The sequence below is a fragment of the Sminthopsis crassicaudata genome, chromosome 1 (assembly GCF_048593235.1).
Source record: "Sminthopsis crassicaudata isolate SCR6 chromosome 1, ASM4859323v1, whole genome shotgun sequence".
Taxonomy (NCBI): Eukaryota; Metazoa; Chordata; class Mammalia; order Dasyuromorphia; family Dasyuridae; genus Sminthopsis; species Sminthopsis crassicaudata.
The window spans coordinates 184,686,696-184,710,139 of NC_133617.1; the positions used below are offsets into that span (position 1 = coordinate 184,686,696).

General features: G+C 37.1%; 1 long non-coding RNA gene across 6 annotated transcripts in view; it reads right to left on the reverse strand.

Annotated features, from left to right (window-relative positions):
* LOC141545511 (uncharacterized) overlaps nucleotides 1–22,005 on the reverse strand; it is a 34,543-nt gene extending 12,538 nt beyond the window's left edge. For 2 of the 6 annotated variants that reach the window (XR_012483048.1, XR_012483047.1), the window contains exons 1-2: nucleotides 19,372–20,755; nucleotides 13,763–13,881 (exon numbers count right to left, since the gene is read on the reverse strand). This is a non-coding gene — a long non-coding RNA (uncharacterized LOC141545511). Of the gene's footprint in view, nucleotides 1–13,762; nucleotides 13,882–19,352 lie in introns of all 6 variants that reach the window. The other 4 variants (XR_012483051.1, XR_012483043.1, XR_012483044.1 and 1 more) reach the window with 4 other exon arrangements.
* Nucleotides 22,006–23,444: the final 1,439 nt, after the last annotated feature.

The following is a 23,444-nucleotide window of genomic DNA, read 5'->3' on the forward strand; positions in this document are numbered from 1 at the left end:
TTTGTTCTCGAAGAGGACCAAACTGACAGCACTTGTTAGAATTAAGGTCCGATTATGGCTGATCACATCAATATGAACTCAGAATATTTTCACAGGTTGGGCATAAATAGTCCATATGAACATTTGGGGTAGATTCTCTAAATCTGAGCATCTTGAGTTTCCTTTGATCTATTTCAATTTCACTTTGTAAATAGAGCACAGCATCTTTTCTGATGAAGGCATGTGTCTCCTATGTCAAGAAATCAATTCAAAAGTTCTTTAGAGAGACCTTGAGCATCCTTGTATCATATTTTATGGTGATCAGAGGAAACTAGTGAATTTTTTTGGCAAGCGTTCCTTTGGTATTTGAACAACACGGACAGACCATTAGCAATGCATTCTCTGCAGTAAAGTTTGAATGCCTAGCAGTTTAGTTTGAAAAAGTATAACAGTGTCCAGTACATTATTTTTCCAGGTGATACTCAGAACCTTCTTGTGAGAATTTAGATACAAAAGACTCAGTTTCCTGGCATGGCACTAGTAGACTGTCCAGATTTTACATTGTCCTCCCAATTGCCATCCTCAATTCCTCACTTTCTCAGCCTCATATCTACTCTGTTGCCAGTATCTATTGATTTCACCTTTACCACATTAAAAAATATGTATATCCCTTTATTTTCTTTTACATGCCATCACTCTAATGCAGGGCTTCCATGTCTCTAATATCATGCTGATGGATATGTCTTCCTCAAGACACTTTCCCCACTTCAATACTCTTTCCATTCAGACAACTAAGTGAATTTCCTAAACTACAGAATCAATCGTGTCACACTCCCACCCAATAAACTCCAATGACTCCTCAATTACCTCCAGGATTACATGTAAAACCCTCTGGTGTTCAAAGCCCTTCATATCCTGCTTCTTACACTCATGACTCTTCAGAGCAATGACACTAGACTTCTTGCTGAGTTTCTGGAGCAAGATATTCCCCCTTTTGGCTCTGGGCAGTTCTTCTGGAGGGCCCCCCACTTGCAATGCTTTCCCTTCTTATCTCCACCTCATGGCCCCTCAATCTTTCTTTAACTATATTTCCCAGCTATAATTCCATCCTCTATAGAGTACTTTTCCCAACCCCTCTCAATTCTAGTGCCTTTCCTGAATTATTTCATTTTTGATCCTACATATTTGTTTGCTTGTCTCTCCCTTGGATTGTCAGTTCTTAAGGCCAGGAACTATGATTTGCCTCTGTTTTGTATCCTTGCAGCTTAGCAGAGTACCTCTCACATTGTAGGTGCTTAATAAATGCTTCTTTGATTTAACTCATGCTTAAGAACTGAAAGGATAACAATTGACAGAGGGAAGGCTCTAGAATTAAGAAGGGTTGTGAAAGGCTTCCTGTGGAAAGTGAGATTTCAACTGGGACTTTGAAGGAGGTAGAGATGAGGAGGAAGGAAGAGCATTCTAGATATGGAGGAAGGCCAGAGAAAATCCTCTGAGCTAAGATGAAGTGTCTTATGCTAGGAATAGCAAAGAACCCAGTGTAACTAGATCAAAGAGTACAGGGTGGGTAGGGAGTAGATATAAGGTGTAAGAAATTTGGTAGGAGGCAGGACAGGTTAGAAAGGACCTTTGAACCTCCCAGGGTTGTTTTGCGATTTCATTGAGAAAATATTTATAAATCATTTAGCACAGTGCCTGGCATCTTGTAGGCACTTAATAAATGCTGATTTCCTTCCCTACTCTAAAAAAGAAACCATAAACCAATAGATGTGTAATTCATTACCTGGGAGGTAAAATCTGTAATGAGAGTTTTAAGATACTTCTGATTTGACACAGCTCTTATCTTTTAGGATTTCTTAACCTAAGAAACAGAATTTTTTTTTACATTTTGAAAATTAAATTTCAATATAATTTGCTTCCTTTGTAATCCTATTTTACGCATTTAGAAACATTATGAAAAGGGGTCCCAAAGTTGCAGTAGACTGACAAAGGAATCTATGACCCCAAAATGTTAGATTTAGATTTAACTTTTTGCAAGAGGAAGTAAAAGTTCAGATGACTAAACCCATGAAACAGGCAGCTCAGCTTAGATGCCAAGCAGGAAAAGGCTGTTTGAAAAATGACTTTTTCTTTTCCTTTGGCCCAGACCTGTGATTTCATCAATCTGGGGAACTCCCTATTTGAAAACTCTCTCTCTCTTCCCTCCCTCCAGCACAGATCAGCAATTCCTGTTCTTAGAGAGCTTCCTGAGGCCTCTGAGATATTACATGGCTTACCCATTATCACCCAGAATCAGAGTACATGTCAGATGTGGAGGCCCTGCACTAGAGCATGTAAAAAGGAAATAAGGGGAATATATATATATATATTATTAAATGTTGCATATCTGAGATCAATAGATGTTGGCAACAGAATGGATGTGAGGGGTAAGAAAGTGAGGAATTGAGGATGACATCTGGGAGGATGATGTGAAAACTGCTTAACTAAGCACTATGAGATCAGCTTTCTATATATTACACCATGCTGCATTTCTAAAAGGAATAACATATTACTCCCTTTTAAGTCTGCCTTGCATGACCATCAGTTGAGTAACTGGGATCCATAATTTCTTGTATGATTTTTTCATTCTTTTACTACAAATTAATTGTAATTGTATATTATAATTGTAATACTATGCAATACATAATTATAATACAATTGCAATCATGAATTATAAAGGGGGAGAGTACTATCCACACACAGCTGAGGAAGAAGAGGTAAGTGGAGAGAAGCAGAGATAATCAAATCCAAAAAATATATTAATAATTAGGCCCTTGAAAGAGACAACTCTGACAAATATAGTTGTTTATTCTTGAATGGCCAAATCCATTCAGAAGCTGCACATTTGAATTTCTTTTCTTCTTTATAGTTAATACTAAAGTAATGCTAAGAAAAACACTTGATTATAATGACTGTTACCTAATATAAAAAAAATGAAAAGAGGTAGAGACAGAGCTATGTTTATATATTGTAAAGGAAGAACAAAAAAAAATTTGACCCTTGGTCAAAATTCTATAGGTCAAATGGCTCCTCCCCACAGCTTACTACCTTCCTTCTAGTGCTCAGTCCACACAAATCAAATTGCTGCTATTCAGTTGTGTCCAAATCTTGGTGACCCCATTTTTGGGGGCGAAGGTAATGAAGTGGTTTGCCATTTCCTTTTCCACCTCATTTATAGGTTAGGAAACAGAGGCAAACAGGGTAAAATGGCTTGCCCAAACTCACACATCTAGAAAATAACTGAGGCCATATTTGAGTTTGTGGCTTCCTGACTCCAGGCCTGGCACTTTATTCGGCCACCTAGCTGTCTAAATAGACTTTTAATATAGTCGTTCCATGGCTAGACATCTTGTCAGTAGTACTGAGTAACTATGTAGGCCCCAGTCAAATTTTGATATGACAAAAATGGATTTGAACTCACATCTTCTTTTCTCCAGGCCCAGCACTCTATCCACTAACTCACTTAGCTATTTCTGTTAAAGATTTGGGGCAGCACCTAAGCTGATCCTTGCTATTCTGAGGGCTCTGAGAGCTGGAGGTGAAGAAAATATGTTCCTGACGTCAAGAATAGTTTATATAAGTACATAGATACAAGGGATGAGTTGTCAAATGGCTAGCTTACTAGTTTGACTGGAAGGAAGAGAGTATAAATGAGATTAATGTGAGAGAAAACTGGAAAGTTAAATTGGATCCAAACTATGGAAGGACATAAACCCAAGCTGCCAATTCTATTTTTGCTGATCAGATGAAATGCTGAAATGCCATAATTTTTTTCACTTTTCTATTTATTCATCTTCAAATAGGATTTACAAGAAATGTCTAATCTTTTAGGGAACCATTGGAGTTTTATGGGGGAGGGGAAAGGGAGAGTGGTATTTGTATGAAACGGTTGGACATGAGCTTTAGGAAAACAGACAGATTAGAGTGAAGAAAGAGTTATGGCAAGCAGACTAACCAGAAGGCTTTTACAATAGTAGAAGTGTGAGGAGATATATTAAGTGTCTAAGGAGGAATTTCAGCTAGGATCTTCCTAACCCCAGATCAAGCGCTGCACCACCTACCTGCCTAGAACTCTATACACTCTAAGGTCTTTCCAACTTTCTATCTATTAGCCATGATGATTGTTCCCCTTCCACTAGAAAAAGAAAGCTGTTTCCTGAAGTTTGGATGATATTCCAAATGTCTGATATAGTTAGATTCAATATCTTCGAGATTATGTTTCTTGTTATGACAATTCCATATATTCATCCAAGTAAGACACTTCATTCTATATAATGTTGGCTTCTAACCATGCTTTTGTTCAAAGAGGAACAGCCTTATCTTCCTTTCATGGCCCAACCCTATCTCCTTACTACCTCACTACATGGGGTGAACAACATCTTGGAAGAGAAGTGACGATAATACATCCCTCTCCTCACGAAGCCTATAAAGCTAAGGAAGAAAATAGAACTTGGCCAGCTGTTCATGCTGCCTCTGCGTCTATCCATTCCTGGAGAAGATTGTCCATTTTTCCTCAGCCCCTCCCTGAACCTCCCTTTATAGTTTTAAAGCGTACATCTGCCTACCTCTATGGGGAGCTATGGGCTCCTTTGTATAGGGGCCTTGGCACTAGTGTCTGATTTTCCTCCTAATACAACATTTCTGCTTCCAACCCAGCCTGGATTCCTCTTCATTTGAGGGGGGGCCTTCACTTGATTGACACCTTTTGGCTGCTTTCCCACCACTCTATTTCCCAATTCCTACAGAAAGAGCTTATCCATCTACAACAGAATTCCAGTGTCTGCACTATCTAGTTTCCCAATATCTGGGATCATGGGCGGCCTCCCACAAGGTCCATGTTATAAGAATTTTCCATTCAGTCTCCAGCAAGAAAAAACAAACAAGTCACCCACCAATCTTCGTAAGCAGTTAGTTCTTGGGGAGGGGGCAGCTTCTCTGATAAGACAAGCAGTCAGAGATAAAGTTGTCTCCAGGGACTTTTTTAGCTAGCACCCAGAAGTTGGCAAGCTACAAAAACAATTAGGTGACCTAAATAGTATAACATTTTAATATACTCCTGCTCCCATTAACATCTATACTCTTTCTCTCAATACAGATGGCAAACAGAGCCATCCTCTCCTGTTATTCTTGTCCATATCCTCCATGGACAATCTACTCAATGGCTTAAAGTCCTTTTTACATTTCACAGATGTTGGAGCAACACTTGCATTGTTCTTCATTTCTCACTTTTGATAGATCTCCCTCCTTTCCCAATCAGCCATTTCTACTTCTTGGATAACCGCCATTCTATGTTGCACTCTACTTACCCCTTTTACTCCATTGCCCTTTTGGTCACCACCAATTTTGATTATTTAGAAATTGTGGTGTTTCATGATTCACAACCATATCGCATCACCAGGAGGACAGTGTGATAGCCCAATCAAATGGATTTTTCTAAAACTTAGCACTAATGAAATGGGAATTATAATAGTAGGAGAAAGGGAGTGGAAAAAAGGAGGGGCATGAAATAAATTGCTAGAATGGGATGTTAAATTTACAAAAGGCAAGAAGTTTAGGAATTAATAGACACTATAAAGAAAGATACAAGCTCCTAGGGGATAGGGAAGAGGAGTTGGGAAAAATTTTGCTGATTCTCAAACCTCCTGTACCCCATTACACTGCTTGGAGAAGCACCTACTGTGTGCCAGGCATTGTAAGGAACAAAAAGAAGGCCATTTTGGATGGACTGGAAAATTTGTGGAGGAGAGTAATCTGTGATAAGGCACAAGAAATACAAATAAATTGGTCAACCCATGATAGATTTATGCTACATACAGAAGCTTTGTTCTAGTGTATATTATGAAGATTGCTTAGTGCTCAATGGTTATTAAAGAATTTTCTTCTTACTGTCAATGGAAGGTAGATAGTACAAGTATTATTATCCTTATATTTTTGAATGAGGAAAGTGAATCTCAGAAAAAAGTCACATTGCTTGATAGGTAGTAGCTCAGCACCAAAAACTATTTCAAAGGCTTTCTTTTTGTCTCAAAGCCTTTTTCTACTCCAATACACCCTCCATACAGCTGCCAAAATTAGTTTCCCAAAGGGCAGTTCTCATTATGTCATCCCTTCCTCTTTCCCCAACTCTTTTTCCCCCAACTCAATAAATTGCAATGCTTCCCTTTTACCTCTGGGATCAAATAGAAAGCCCTTGGTTTACATTTAAAACACTTGACATCATGGCCCTTTCTTATTTAGTGCCTTATTACAGATAATTCCCCTCCACAAACTTTCCAGCCCATCCAAAATGGCCTTTCTGTACCTCGCACATATGGCTGTACCTCCAGCATCTCTGCTTTTGTGATCATTCTCCTCTATGACTTCAATGTTCTCCTCTTCCTCACTTCTGCCTCTCAAAATTCTCAGTGGTCTTCTAAACTTGGTTCAAGCACTATACTTTCCTGAAGCTTTTCCTGTTTTCTACCTACTAATTAGGATTTTTCCAGGGTGACCTAGTATCTACTTGCATATACCTATTTAAAAGGAATGAGAAATCTCCCTCATCCAAATTAATTCACCTACCAATAACCTGGGAAATTGGTATGTCTCATCTGGAATCAGGAAGATCTGAGTATAAATCTGGCCTCAGATACTTACTGTGTGACCCCAGGCAAGTCATTCAACCCTATCTGCCTCAGTTTCCTCATCTGTAAAAAGAGCTAGAGAAGGAAATGGTAAATCATCTTAGTATCTTTGGCAAGAAAATTTTAAATGGGGTCATTAAGAGTCTGAAGTAACTGAACAATAACAAACCAAAAACTCAGATGTCCCTACTGAATCAATCAAAAAATTAAATAGGAATAAACAAATCTTTAACCGTTTTTAAAGGTGAAATGTTTTTTTGAATTATTGAATAAAATCCGATAATGATATGCATGGAAAGTACTGAGATTGGTTGAAAAAAAATTTTTTTTTAATTCAATGCAATTCTTGATTTAGGCATACCTGGAAAGGGAATCCAGCAGGAAAGCAGACAAGCTTCCTAGAGTGACTTGAGGAGGCAGGTTACTTACACTGTGGTCTGCCACTGGATTGGGGGCGGGGAGAGTAGGAGTGCAAAAGAAGTGGAATACTCTTTCAAAGTAAGGTACCTTCCAACTATAAAGTCTTATGATTCTATACTGTGGCTAGGTTCCTAGATGGACGCCTTTTTAGCTATTACCTTTCTCCCTCCTAGAATATTCCTGAATATATTTTTACTCCTAGAAGCTGAGTTTCTGATAAAACATGTGTAATGCAGCTTGGCAGTCTAATGGTTGTGGACATGTGAAGTCCCGTTTTAGATGCTTATCACCTTGTGACCCTTAGCCTCTGCCCTAGTTTCTTCAGCTATAAAATGGGAACACCTACCACCCAGGGTTGTTATGAACCAAATAAGATGATATTTGTATAAATTGTGAAACAGTACCTGGCATATAAGAAGCACTTAATATATGCTTGTTTTCTTCCTTCCATTCATCCCAAACCAATGGGTTTAAACATGAAACAAAACATAAAAAAAATTATAATTTTTAAATTTTAATTAAAAAAAAATTCAGACAACTAAGGAAACAATTCTGCACATAAAAATTTGTTTGATTTAAATTTAACACAATTGAATAAGAAAAAAAATGAGATAGGTAACTGCTGCTGGATATCTCTAAGCACTTCTTAAAAATTACCTGGGAATTTTACAGCATTGGGGGGGAAAGTCACAGACAAAACAATAGCAAGGGCACAATATATTTAGTCTTTCTTTACATAAATTGATTTATAGCAAACTTGACAAACTTAAAAGTAAATATGCTGTAAAAGGTGCTCATGTTGATTTTTGAAAAACCAAAAATCTATCTTCTGCTTTCCCCTTATACAAAATTCCTAGTGACATCAGCCGGTTTTCCCCCCAGATTAACAGATCTTGTCCAAGAGGAAAGTGGAACATGTAGCATTATAATTGTGTACCAAATCTACAAAGTGGTTTAAGATTAGTATTGTGTGGAAACAGAGGCAAGTTTGAATCCTCTCAAATTGATGAGAGACAGTTGTTAAATATTTAGTGTTAGCATTTATACACTGCAAATAAGATCTTTCATTTTTTGTTTTGATGACTGTCTAGATTTAAGAAAGTAATAAAATATGTTAACTATGCAGATTAAATTTATAAGTATGTCAGGTGTACTATCCCACCAAAGCTGGTTATTAAACATTTATCATCACACCCTCTTGGAAAAGTTACTTTAAAAACTAAAACCCCATTGGGGATTATGTACAAATTTTCTGTTAGCTAACTGGCAAATGAAATATTATGGCAAGCTGGTTGATGTCTATCTAAAGATTACTAATCAACAAGCATTTTAAGTGTTTATTATATTGTAGGTACTGTGTTAAGTGTTGGGGATTTAAAAAAAAAGGAAAAGAAAAAATGGTTCTGTCTTTAAGAAGCTTACATTCTAAAGGGAAAACTATATCTCTATTTATAGATATGTATAGAGATATATCTATCTATAATGTTATGTCCTTTCAGTCATGTCTAACTCTTGTGACCCCCATAGAGGGGTTTCAGTGGTTTGACATTTCCTTCTCCAGCCCATTTAATAGATCAGGAAACTGAGGCAAACAGGGTTAACTGACATCCCCAGGGTCAAATTTGAATTCAGGTCTTGATTACAGATCTTTATGCACTGTACCACCTAGCTATACATAAACACACATTTATATACACCCACCCACATATATATACATGTTAAGTATACATACACATATATAACATGCAAAAGACAAACTTTTTTTGCTATATAAATCAGCATATACACATATAGTTGTACATATGATAAAATTAATATGCCTAAGTTAAATAAAGAGTAGAGATGGAAGATGACCTTAAAGGAGAAATTATTAAAAGGTTATGGGAACCCTGTATGGCTTTTCAGAGGAAGTGGTGCTTCAGCTGAGTCTGCAAGGAAGCCAGAAATCCTAAGAGTCATTATTGAGGAAGAAGTTTATTCCAGATCTGGGTGATGGTGATAGGAGATGAAGAATCATGAATGGTAGATAAATAGTCCTCTATTGCTCTACCACATACTATAGAAGAAAACTTTGTGTTTAAAAAAATAATAAAACTGGAAAAAGATGAAGAGATCAAGTAACAAAAAAGCTTTAAATTCTAAATGAAAGGTAACATTAGGGGAAAAAACTCTTTTTTTCTGGGCTCTAACCCAACCCCAGGCCGTACTAGAATAGGCTATGATCAATTTCCCAAAAATAGGAACAAAATGTTTCTTCTGCATATCTGTTTATCATTGTAATATTACCAGGTGGGCTTAAGAAAACTTTCTAGTGTATACTGATTATGAAAAGTCTTCCATGTTTCCAATGTCTCTAGTCTAACAGATTTTATCCTTAATCACAAGTGCCATCGGCATGAGTTGATGGAGACCTTTCCAAGCATGAATTTTAAGGACTCATCACCAGAACACTGCATGCTCATAGTATTAAACTTGAAAGCAGGAATCTGAGACATCTGCCTTTCCTGGAACAAGGAAACACATTAGCTCTCACCTCCCATGACTTTGCAAGAATCAGGACTTTGCTAATCATCCTTACTCAGAATTTTGTCTCTGAAGGCTTTCTGGGTGAATGAATGGGGCAGACTCCACAGAGAAGGTCTGAATAAGGATACTTACCTCCTCAAAAAAAGACGATAACAAAAAGTAGTTGATAAAGGTCACTGAAAAAAGGCCTTAACCAGCACAGCAGAAAAAGTACTGTAGCTGTAAGTTAGACCAAGATTACATTTTTAACTCAGACATTTACCTACTCTGTGAACCCAGGCAAATCACTTTGCATCTGAGTCTTGGTTGCTTAATCTGTAAGTTAGGTATAATAATAGTACTTATCTCACACCATTGTTGTGACATAGGAGAACTCTGTATATAACATTTTGCAAACCTTAAAGCCCCATATAAATGATTGATTGGTACTATTATACCTCAATTTCTTTATCCATAAAATGGGCACAACCATTACAATACTTGTTATGAATTGAAATATTATGGTCAAGCTTGTGGGTGCCTATCTTTAAAGGTAACCAATCAATAAGTATTTATTAAGTGCTTACTATGTGCCAGGTGGCTAGTTTTAAGTTGGGTAGTAGAAAAAACACTCAAGTCAGGAGGGTCAGAGTTCAAATTTAATCTCACACACTTACTAGCATGTGTGACCCTGCCTCAGTTCCTTACCTGTCAAGTGAATTGGAGAAGGAAATAGCAAATGCACACCAGTATCTCTGCTGAGAAAACCTCAAATGGATCACAAAGAGTCAGATACAACTGAAAAAGGATTGAACTATAACAACAAACTGCAATTTTATAAATATCTAAGTAAGACGTAGTTTTAGGGTCATTCACCCTGCTACCAACTTTTCACATTCCCTTTTTTCCCCTTTTTTTAGTCACCCCCAGGTCCATTTACAATCAACTAACTGCCTACTCTTTATATTTTCTCTTACCTTCTAGCTTCCTTTTAATTCTTTTCTGCTTCTCTTCAGTCAGCCAAAAAGCATTTTTATTTAAACATCATCATTTTCATGGTGTTTAAATGCCACTATGCCATCACCACCACCACACTACTATTAGCTAGCCACGATTTACATAGCACTTTAAACTTTTCAAAGTACTTTGTAATTATTTCATTTTTTCTCAAAACTCTGGAAATTATGATGAAACCATTATTTATTGCTATCTTTATTTTACACATGAGGAAACTGAGGGATAGAGGGATTAAATGACTTGCTGGAAATGCCTCTGGAAAGCTCAAAACGAAGTCCAAGATTGCACCACTAAGTGGTTTCATTCTTGTCCCAGCCCTGTGCTTAAGTACTGTGGATACCAACAAATAGAGATTGTAAATATGTGCAGGGTACATATAGTCCCTGACCTCAACGAGCTCCTATCATTTGAATAGGAGAAACCATGCAAATAACTGTATATTACACATTCATTGCTGTGTTCAGTTGTGTCTGACTCATCATGACTCCCTGACTAGTTCTGGAGCTGTATCCACTGCACCACCTAGCTACCCACACATACGTTATATAGCATCAAATCTGAATTCTGCACTTCTCTAACCAACCCACTATTCCACTATCCACAGGAACTCTTCTAACTTTTCATCCCTCCTAAAATTTCCCATGGGTTCCTTTCTTCCTACCGTCTCAGCTGAGAACTTTGCCTCAGACATTACAGAAAAAAATTGAGGCCATTTGCCATGAACTTCCTCTTCTCTCTTCCTCATTTCGTGTTACTCAGATGTTTTCTGCCACGGTTTCCTTCTTCACTCCTGTCTCACACAGAAAGCTGGCTTACTCCTTGTCAAGGACTACCTCTTGTGGATCCATTCTATCCCATCTTCTCCATTCCCACATCTTTCACTTATTTTCAATATTTCCTCATCAAATGACTCCCTCCTCATTGCCTACAAACATGTCCATGTCTCACCTATTCTCAAAAATTCCTCTTTAATCCTCCCATTCCCATTTAATTATTGTTCTATATCTTTTGTGATCTTTGCGACCAAACTTCTTGAAACAATCATCTACAATAGATACCTTTATGTTCTCTTTTCTTAATGCCTTACAAGCTGACTTCTGACTGAAGTCACTGAAACTACTCTCTAAAATTAACAATGATCTCTTAATTGTCATATCCAATGGCCTTTTTTTCAATTCTCATTCTTCTTGACTCTCAGCAGCCTTTGCCACTTTGAGTCACTCTCTTGATATTTTTTTCTCTCTAGGTTTTTGAAACACCACTTTTTCCTGGCTTTCTTCCTGCCTATCAGGCTGCTCCTTCTCTGTTTGCTTTGCTGGATCCTTTTCCAGATCACACCCTCTAATTCTCGATGTCCCATAGGGTCCTGTCCTGGATCCTCTCCTCTTCTCCCTCTATATTCCAGCTTCTTAAACTGTGATTCATGACCCTACTTGGGGTCTAGTAATTGAATGTGGAGGTTGCAAAATTATGATTATTATCAGTGATTGCTTGATTTGCATACTATTTTTTATATTTTATAATACCTATATTTTACAATTTTATGATACCTATTTTTAAAATAGTTCTTATTTACCAGATATATGCATGGGTAATTTTACAACATTGACGATTGCCAAACCTTTTGTTCTAATTTTTCCCCTCCTCCTCCCCCCCAGATGGCAGGTTGACCAATACGTGTTAAATATGTTAAAGCTATAATACCTATGTTATAATTTTTATAATTTTATAATAACTATATGTCCAAGGTCATATAAAATTTTCTTGGGTGAAAAGGGATCCCAAGTAGAAAAAGTTTAAGAAGCCCTGATCTCTACTGCTTCACTTGGTGATAACATTCACTCCCATGGATTTAATTACAGCTAATGATTTTCAAATCTACCTAGCTTGCCCTAATCTCCCTGCTGACCTCCAATCCCTCATTTATAATTACCTTTCAGGCATTTTTAACTGAGCATTTAGTAAATATCTTAAATACAACATTTCTAAAAGCTAACTCATTAACTCCCCACCACCAAACCCTCTCTTCTCATCATACCTCCTAATTTTCCTATTACTATTGAGGGCAACACCATCCTCCCACTTTCTCATATTCTCAACTCTTCACTCTCTACTCTCCCCTCTCCCCTCTATGCGCCCCCATGACCTGTTGATTTTACCTTTGTGACATCTCTCATATATACCTCCTCCTCTCTTCTGATACTATTGCCAATCTGATTCAGGCCCTCATCAACTCCTACTTGGATTATAGAAATAGCCTGTGCATAGGTCTGACTGCCTCAAGGCTTTCCGCACTCTAGTATGTCTTCTTATCAGTCACTAAAGTGTTTTTCCTAAAATATGTCTCATTATATTATCTTCCTACTTCACAAATTACAGTGGATCCATTTGCCTCTAGGATCAACTGCAAACTTCTCTGTTTGGAATTGAAAGCCCTTCGTAATTTATCTTTCCCAACTCCTTTTCCCACCTTTCCAGGCTTCTTCCATCTTACTCCTCATCATGTATTTTTTGAGCTAGAAACAGTAGCCTCTTTTTTGTTCCATGAATAAGACACTCTATCTCTTGATCTCCAGGGCATTTTCTCTGGCTGTCGCCCATGCCTGGTATGCTTTCCCTCCTCATCTCCATCTCCTGGCTTCCTGACTGTTTTTTTTAAAGTCCCATATAAAATTCCATTTTTTCCCCCAGGAAGCCTTCCCCAGTCACTCTTAATTCTAGTGCCTTCCCTCTTTTAATTATTTCCTATTTCCCTGTATAGTTTGTACATGTTGTTCAGTCATTTCAGTTGTGTTTTTTTCTTTGTGACCCCATTTGGAATTTTCTTGGCAAAGATACTGAAGCTGTCATTTCCTTCTCATATGAAAGATGAGGAAATGGAGACAATCAGAATTAAATTACATACCCAAGGTCACACAGCCAGCAAGTGTCTGAGACCACTTTTGAACGCAGATCTTTCTGACTTGAGGGTCAGCACTCTATCCACTGTATAACCTATATGCCCCTATTTGTACACCTTTGTTTGCTTATTATCACTTCCATTAGACTTGAGTTCTAGAGACTAGAGGCTGCATTTTGCATCCGTGTGTGTGTGTGTGTGTGTGTGTGTCCTCAGAACTTATCAGCACTGATATGTAGCAGGCACTTAATAAATGTTTATTGATTAATTATGTACATACCAGATCTATCTTAGAAGGGAATCTCAGAGGAAGAAGACAGCAGTGGGTAGGACTGGAAACAGCTTTTTTCCTGAAGAAGTCAAGGAGACTAGGAAGTGGAGGTAAAGAGTGGGAGTATTCTAGGGAGAAAAAAAAAAAAAGAACCAATTTTTTTTGAGACAATTGGGATTAAGTGACTTGCCCAGGGTCACATAGCAGGGAAGTGTTAATTGTCTGAGGTCATATTTGAACTCAAGTCTTCCTAACTTCAGGGCTGGTGTCTATCCACTGCACCACCTAGCTGCCCCAAAAGACAACCATTAAAAGACACTTCCCTACGAAATCAAGTTCAAGATAATAAGATTTTCCAGAATTAAAATACAACTTGTCTCCCTTAACTGTTTCTAATAAACTTATAATACTGGCAATAGCATCACATTTCTTCATATTTAATCATATTGATAAAATTAAACAGTTTAAGTTTTCCTAATTGAAAGTCTTTTGGGTTTACTAATGAAAAAATCATCAAGCGGGCACATTGAGGCAGTGGAGAAAATAAAAAATCTTAAAAGGCAGAAAAACCTGGATTTAAAGCTTGCTTCAGATGTTTGTGAGCTGTGTTTCTCTGGGAATGTCACTTGTTATTCTGTACCTCAATTTTGGCATCTGTAGAATGAGGAAATTGGACTCAATGTCTAAACTTTCTTTCCATTGTTAAATCTATGATTTTCGATGATGTATTTAATTTAGGTCAGGAGATGGAGTCTTAAAGTAAACACATTTAGCACAATATTATGTATGATAATGTGGGAAGGGGATAACAGAGATAGATAAAATACTAGGCCTAGAGTCAAGAGAATAAGACTTTTAAATCCTGCCTCATATATTTACTTGCTATGTGAGCATGGGCCAGTAAGTCTCATTTTCCTCATCTATAAAATGTGAATAATAACTGCACCTTCTCTCATTGAGAGAAGAGAGAATTCTCTCAACTCTTGAGAATTAAATGAAATGATCTATGTAAAACACTTCGCAAACCTTAAAATGCTACATAAATATTAGTTATTATGATTATTAGCTATTGTTATTATAAAGCTTAAATTCATAAATCATCTTATATGGTCAAAATTAACATAACTATTGGATCTAAGGCCTGGAAGGATCCTCAAGATCTATCTAATCTATTTTATCAGCCTAAAAACCTTCCATCTTTGATAAATGGTTATAAGAGCCTGAACTGTTGAGAACTTCAAGGGGATTTCACTATCTCTAGAGGCAGATACTTTATTTCTAGTATAATTTTTAAGAAATATTTTCCTGAATACCAATTATTGGGCTATGCATGAGATGAAGGGCTAAAGTTTAGTGAGTGGAACTAATTATATCCTCCTGGCTAGTCCCCACCCTTATGTGGATGTTGTATTTTATTTCTAACTTTTCCTTCAGGCTTGACTTTCTAGTTATTGCTCTTGGCTCCACCTTTGAAGGAGGAGTTTCTTTAAACCTATAAGACACAGAACAAGGGAAAAATCTAAGCCACTAAAAGCAACCATCACTGAGGAGCAAATTCTAGTTCTTTTTCATTCCTCACTTCCCATGACTTGTAGCCACAGGTGCCTTTGACCAGGGGAATACACATGCATGCATTCTCAACCTGGGAAGCTATATAAATATGAATAAATATACTTCATTTTGTTCACCTAAAGCTCTCAGCTGGTAGTTGCAGTAACAGACAGAGAATCTCTTTTGTTCTCCCTGGAGAATACATCCTGTAGATCCCCATATCAAATTTCTTACTCCTTTCTCATGGGTACCTCACCAAATCCCATCACTCGCTTAACTTCAAGCCTCAAAGATTTGCCTACATCATTACTAAAATCAACAACCATGGGACTTTAAAAAAAAAGTTGAGCTTTTTAAAAGTCACGTGACAAAACCACAAATTCTTTTTAAAATGTTAAGATTGGGGATATAGTTCTTTCAAGACAGTACAAGCAAGAAAGGGAAATGAAGTCCTGAGAAGTACAGCTACACCTAATTTCGATCTCAGCGACAGGACCTGTTACAGCTCTCTAGAACTGTTCTATAGTTCAACTACAGTATTTCCCTTTTTTATCTGCTCATTCTTTGTTCTGTTAGTACAGTCATTTGGGAGACAACAGAAACAAAAATGTAACAGTGGCTACAAATGGGGAAATTCTTCCCCTGCTTCTTTGGAGATAGTCCCCATCCTTAAACGTTCTGATGCCATTGCCTCTCATGAGGTTTTTAATTCTTCCCTTTTCCATAGGAATGGATAACTTTAAATCTTCCCTGGGAGTCCACTTAAATTAAGTTTAAATCTGCCTTTTTTACTTCCACTAAATTCCAGTTCTGCCCTTTAGGGCCTAAAGCAGAAGCCAAATGACTCTTTCCATATTATAGTCTTTCAAATATCACATTGCTTTTTGGTTTCAATGATCTTTTTTATCTTTCAGTTGTAAACTGATTCTGATTTTACTGAGGGATTTTTTCTGGGGGGGGGGTGGAGGAAGGGGACTAGAGTTTGTCATGGTTTCTCTTCTGCTTTAGGATACAAGATTGAAGATGATGATGATGATGATAGCTTCACTTAGTACACTTCAAGTATCCTCGGGGGGTATTCTATCTATAGGTAAAACTGCAATGTAATTTTATCATGGCCAGACCATTCAGAGTAGCAATATTACCAATTACCCATCAAGCTCACAATTCATCAGATCATGGTTTGTTTGTATGGGAAAGTCAAATAAAGAAAACGCACCAGCTGAACCCTTTGGATATACTGATTATTTCTGCCTTGTAGAAAAAAAGAAAATCTTTTTACCTGCTAAAACAGATCAATACCTCAGACTGCAAGTTATAAAAACCTGGATGTTCAAAGATATAGCAACATATTTATCTTTAAGGAATTTATTATCTTTTTTAAAAACCAAAATTGTGATACCTGGAGACAGTTCATGGCTTGAGAACAAATCCCTTTCTTACATACTTTACACATAATAGGAGATTAATTAATACCTGTAGAATTCCAAGACTAGTAAGGGAATTAATTTGCTTGATATTCTAATAGTCCTGCCCTTGGCTATAGAGCTGTGAGAAAAAGTTTTTCAATACTTCAGCATTTACAAGCATGCTCTTTGGTATGTTAGCAGAACCATAAAAATGAGAAATTACTATAGCAATGTACTCTTCCCATACTGCTTTTCTACTCAGTTATAGCTTCAAATCTGGCTGGGTACCATCTGGCTCTGTGACTAACTAAGCTTGAATTCATAATACAAGGAGAAATTGGGCAACCTGCCCTCCTTCCCCCAAGTGGACCATACACAGAAAAAAGCAAAAAGTAGTCTCAAAGCCTTGAAAACAGTTCCTTTTCATTAAAGGTCATAGTTCACACTGGATAAGTAGCAATAAATGTGAGGATGGAAGATTGCTTTAAGAAAAAGTTGTTCTGAACTTAGAGGTTTTCTGAGATCATTTGTAAGATTAGAATCACCCTTTGATCTTCACCATTAAAAAGAAAGCACAATGGGGAAAAAAAACCATATTGATCATTTTTTTTTAAGTTTAGGTTATACCTGACTCTTTTTGGTTGACTAGCCTAGGAACATTATTGGATCACACAATCTACAGCTGAAAGGAATCAGAGATCATCTATTCTACCCTTGTTTTATAAGTGAGAAAACTGAGACTTACAAAGATAAAAATGACTAGACCAAGATTACCCAATTGAAACTTTAAGTAGTAGGCCCCAAATGAGATTTAAGTAAGTTATTTCTTTAGGCCTCAGTTTCTTTCTCTGTAAAATGAAGGTGTGGGATCTCTTTATATAAGAGTTCCTTATACAACTGAAATTGCAAGTCTAGTTCCTAATTCTGTGTAAATCTAAGAGAAAGTTATTCATTATTTCTTCTAAAACTATGTGAAAGAAATTCCATAAACTCTATGAGTGATCTTTTTCACTGCAAACAAATACATTAAGGACAGAATGTGTTGGCAAGATATATCAAGATTGGTATATATTGCTCCATTAGCATTTGTGTTATGCAAAGCCAGGTCTCAGCTAAATCAGTAAAAACACTGATACAGGAAATGGTTGAAGGTAAATTTCATCATTTAGTAGCTGAGGCTTGCATGAACAAACTCTACCTTAAAGTTCAAGACATTTTGATGTTTTGTTTGTATGCTAAAATTGTTACTTGTAATTGCCTATTCTTGTAACACACTATTCTTTGATGAGAGTAAAGAAATTGGGTAGGAAAGGGTGGAAGCAAGAAGTCATTTTTAGCCCATCTTTCCTGTGACCACTAAAACAGCTCTGCAAAACAGTATTCAGGCTACAATTCTCAAAAGTCAATTCCTGACTTTCATCTGATGAATTGTTGGTAATTATAAAGTTTCTATATCTCTATGAAAATATTATTTTTTAAGCTTAATATGTAGGTAAATATACAAACAAAATGAAATATGTTGAAAATAATTTATTAGTCATAATTTTATTATTTTTTTCTTAAGATGTTCAATTCATTTGTATGAAAGCACTGTAAAAGAAGCTAAAATTAAATTTCAACTTCAGAAGAATTTTATAATTGGTTTCTTTTGTTTTAAGTTAGTGAATCTTATTTTCTGGCAAAATGATTTGATAATACCATGAAGTAACAATTCCTGGAGCAACATTTTCTGGTTCATACCATCTATCAAAGCTTCAACATTATATAAACACAAAGGAAAAAGCAAAATATTCATCTTCAAAGCATTTAAAATAAAAATATTTGAATCATCTAAAAGTAAAAACTTAATCATTTGCATTTTTATGAAGTGAAGATGATTAGTTTTCAATATTTCTCAGAAAAGTAGCAATATATCTAATTTTTAATTTTCCCATTAATTTAAATATAAATATATTACTATAATATAAAATTTGCAAACTCTTTGGTTATAATACTGATTAGTTTGCTTGAATTCTGAATGTTAAACAGTGTCAGTAGATGTCAGCCAAGAAAAAAGCTTAGTAAAACCATATGTTAATAAAGAAAACTTTAGCATATGAATATTTTTTGAAAAGCCCTTTGTTGTACTGAAGCTCATTTCTAAAATGAACATAAGCATACCAAGAGCTATAGCACAAATATTTGATAATCCATCAAAAAGAGAATGAGAACATATATAAGGCTATCTTTATTAATATCCATTATCTTTTTAAAAATTATTTTAAAATTAATCATTCACAAAAAATACAGCCTTCTTCCTCCCTCTCACTCTACCTCATTTCTACTCTTTTCCTGAGAGAGCAGTAAAATGAGTGAAGTCTAGAGAGGTGAAGAAAATATTCAAAATACTTTTTAAAAAATTCAAATTCTTCACAATATGTTATATAAAAAAACAAAAAAAAAATATTTAATGTATCTTAGGACAGCTATACCAAAACATAAGTTAAAAGGTATTTTTCTCTCACCTAAAGTTAAAATTTTACCTAGGAAATTTGGAAATGCATTTCTTATAAAAATTTCTCTCTCACACACACATACTCCCTAAAATAAAACAATAACAAACGTAATGGATTATACAAATGACTAGAAACATCGCTTACCTCTTGTTCTTTAACATACCTGTTAGAAGAGGGGAAAATGGAGATCTGGTTAGAGATTAAGGAGTACATCTGAGAAGAAAACTCGAACACACATCAAGACATCACACAGCTATGTTTCAAACCTACCTTCCTCCCACATTCTGGTTATCCTTCAAACACAATCTCTCATACACACAGACTGAGCAACTTAGGAAGTCCATGTACTTACTGTCCTATTGCCAATGTACCTACAATTCAAGAAGTCACAGGTCCTGTTAAATGTGATTACATTCTGTTCCCAAACAAAGATTTATGAACCACACCAGCTTCTCACAATGGCACAATTACAATGAAACACTGTACTGTCCATATTATTGAGGGGGAAAAGTTGCTATTCTCGCTCTATGATTGATGATAGAGAGCACGCATGCATAAACAGAGCATATACATGCAAAAAGTTTTATTTAACTACTGGCTAGAGGAAATGAATTTCTTATAAATGCTACACACACACACAGAGACTCAGTCACACCCTATTATTGGCTCTATCTACTGAACATATTTGAAAACCAAATGATATTGGAACACAATTTGCCACAACCGGAATTATCAAAAATGACTGCCAACCTAAAAACAGATAATATTTTAAGGAAGTCAAAAAAGTCTATCAATCTAACAACAGATTTTTGTTAAGTTTGCCTAACACAGAACTTCTCCTTTACTCTGGGAAACAGATGCTGTGGCTTCTATAGGTTAACATAAAGGTTATAAACCAATCAATAAGATAATGTCTTCCCAAACCAAGGAACAAACCGAAAACACGCCAACCCTACCCCAAAACAGCCATACGAGATTTAGACATGGAAAAATAGTTAGACCTAGTAGAGGTTTCTCTGCTGGACTTTCAGAGTTAAAGGTAGTGCCCTCTGCAACGTTTTTGTTCCTTTGCGATATTGATCCACGGATGCCAGGCTTTGTGACACACAATGGGCATTCAAACCACAGTCAGTCTTAGCAAATTAGGTAAATGAACGATCATTTGATGGTATTCTATTGTTGCTATTGTAATCACAGCAATTTTCACTGGTAATGGTGCTTCGTGCTGAAGTGCAGTTTTCACAGGATAATTGTGAAAGATATCGAAAGATTTCAGGATGCAGCATCTGGCTTTAAAAGCTCTTCAGATTCAAATTGGCATTTTACTTTATCTTGAAAATTTATTAGAGATTCAGATCATGCCGGTTTAAATGGAAAGGTGAAAGCAGGGTAATTTCATTCTATGAATTATTCAGTCTCAGGCTGGTGAAATTGCCATCCATGAACTGATGCTCTGACAGTCTCTTTTGCAGAGCCTCCATTATGCTTGTCATTTTTATTTCTTTATCTACGATCTCTTTTTCAGTTCCTGAGCTCGTCCCTTAGGGCTCAGCTTCACAAACCAAGTATTTCAAATTGGCAATAACCTAAATGTGCTGCTGTCTCAAATGGCGGTCTCCACAGGCTGTCTTTTCCAAATCATTAAAACCCACATCCATGATGATGTCTTGTGAGGCTCTTCACTCAGATGAATTAAAACATATACACACATGCACACACATGGAGGAAACAAAAAGAGGAGGGCATCATATCGGAGAAGAATTATGCTCCTGTAACAATCGAGGAGATAAAGGGAGGCTTTGTGCTGGCTCCTTTGTTGTCAATGTGACCCATTCTAGCTGCATAGCATCACGCAGAAAGAGGCAACTGCTAAAGCAGGCTGACTTAGCACCCTGATTTCCAGCAAGAGCAGATCAAGGACTGACTGCTTTGTGGATAGACTGATCCATAGAAATATAGTCTGAGAAACCAAGCACAATTAATAGCTATTTGGGAAAAGGAAAGAAGCAGCAAATTGGATAACCCAAACTGGGAGTCTTTTCTTTCTCCCCGGCACCCACTGACATAGACTGCAATCCCAGAGATTCTCCACTTGATGGCTGATTGTGTCATTGCTAGTCGACTGCTGCCCTGCATCCAGAAAGGACTGGGATTGATTTAGGTCAGCGAGTCTGGCTTCTTGTTTAAACCTTGCTCTAAGTGAGGCGAACGAGAGTCTGCACCGACCCCAACAGCCAGTATTCTATGGGAGCCGGGATAGTTAAACAGCTTCAGAGCTGGTGAAATTGGCTGCCAAGGCCCCAGTCAGAGAGATAAGTGACAGAGAACATCGGCTCCTCTGTGGTAGACTTCCTACTCCTGCAGGTAGAGCATCGTGGCATGAGAGACTATTCATAGAAAAAAAAAGTGCTAGGGAAGCAGCTGTTCTCCATCAGAGGCAGTTTGGGTACAGGGCTCCAAGCAATACCTGCTCAGCTGAAAATTCATGCTGCCAAGGTAGAGACCATCGGGCACATCCAGGCTGCATCTCTGCTCCTGGCTTAACAGAGGCAAATCCTCCTCCTTTAGGAAAGGACCAACATTCAGGACAAAATAAAGGGGGAACCACCATGTTGTCTTGTGCCTAGTTCTGTGAGACTGCCTTGCCGCACTGCAGCAGGAAAAGCTAGCTGGGTGGTAGTTGTGATAATATGGAAAGCAGCAGCTCTATGACAGAGCAGTCAGCTGACTTCTAATGTGTTATCCTTCAATGTCCTCTACAGGATAAGGCCAATTTCTAAGGTAGCACACCAAGGCTGACCTTGCATGCAAAAGCTGATTTGACGAGAACAGCCTCTCCTGTGCCCACTGCTGGCAGGGATCCCCTCCCATACCCGACTTCTGTGACTTCTGGTGTTTTCGCAAGCATAGGGGTTTTTTGGTTTGTTTGTTTTGTTTTGTTTTTTAAGCCCACAGCCCTGAGGACTTAACTCCTTCTGTCCTGCTTTGCAAAGCCGGAACATGTTCCTTGGGATATCTTTTGCCATGTTGAGGTCAGTGTACTTGCTAGTTTGGTCAGAGGCTGTTTCAGAAGGAAAATGACATAAGGATTTCCTTGCCAGTTTTGATTTCAGAAAACCGCAAACCTATGGAAAGATGGAGATATCACCGTAACCTACTTATGTCCAGCAACCAACAAGTGAATAGCACCAGATGTCATGGCAGCAAGCATAGGAAAAGCTTTAAGGTAAAATAATTAAAACAATTTTAGATCATTATGCCATTGGCTTTAGATGATTGTGCCATTTCTATAAAGCCCTTTTCGTGTCTTGCTAAGAGATTCAGCTTGTACATCTCAGTGAATCTGACAACTGAGCAAAGACCGTATGTGGTGTTATCCCAATGGCTCGAGAATTGCTAAAATGAGAAAGTATTCATTATCAAGCATTTGTTTTAATGACTATAATCCTTCTGAATTAATTTTAACTTGCTGCAATGTTTTAGGAAAAGTCAATTATAAATTTGCACTAACAGAATAATAATGCTTGTATTTGCATAACATATTTGAGAAGATCAAATCACTTTATCATAGCCTCATACTACGCCATTGTCATTTGATATTTATTAGGCATTCACAGTGCCACCACATGGAATAAATCCATGACCAGTCCCCAATGGAGACAAGAGTTCACAAAATTAAAGAAAGTGGAAAATAGAATTTTAGTGCCTTAGAGATCACTGACTTGAAGTCCCACATTTTACAGATAAAGTCACTGAAGACTTGTCCAAGATTATACAGCCAGTTAGTGGAAGAACCCCAACTAAAATCCAGGCCAGTACCATTTCCATGACACCATAGTTATGGGTTCAAAACCATGATTACATGGTTTTGATACATGAATGATACATGAATATTCTGTGCATGTGATACACAAAAAGTATTGCATAAAATGTTAATTCTTTTTATGGCTTATGATTTTCTTTTCCATTTTATTTTTCCATTTATTCCTCATTCGAGCCTCTTGGAATGGATGCCAAAGAACGGGGAAGTTGCTAGATAAGAATTAAGGGAAATAAGAACTAGGGGATGAAATAGCAGGCTAAGGGGTATATCCAAGTAGAATTAGCTTCACTTTTCAGCAGCTGTCATTACCGGATTCTTCCAGCACAGTTTCAGTGCCTACAGCTGTTACAGGACTGGCTAGCTAGTTGGTGCAAGGAGACCCAGGAGAACAGCCAAGGTGAAGACTGAGCCAG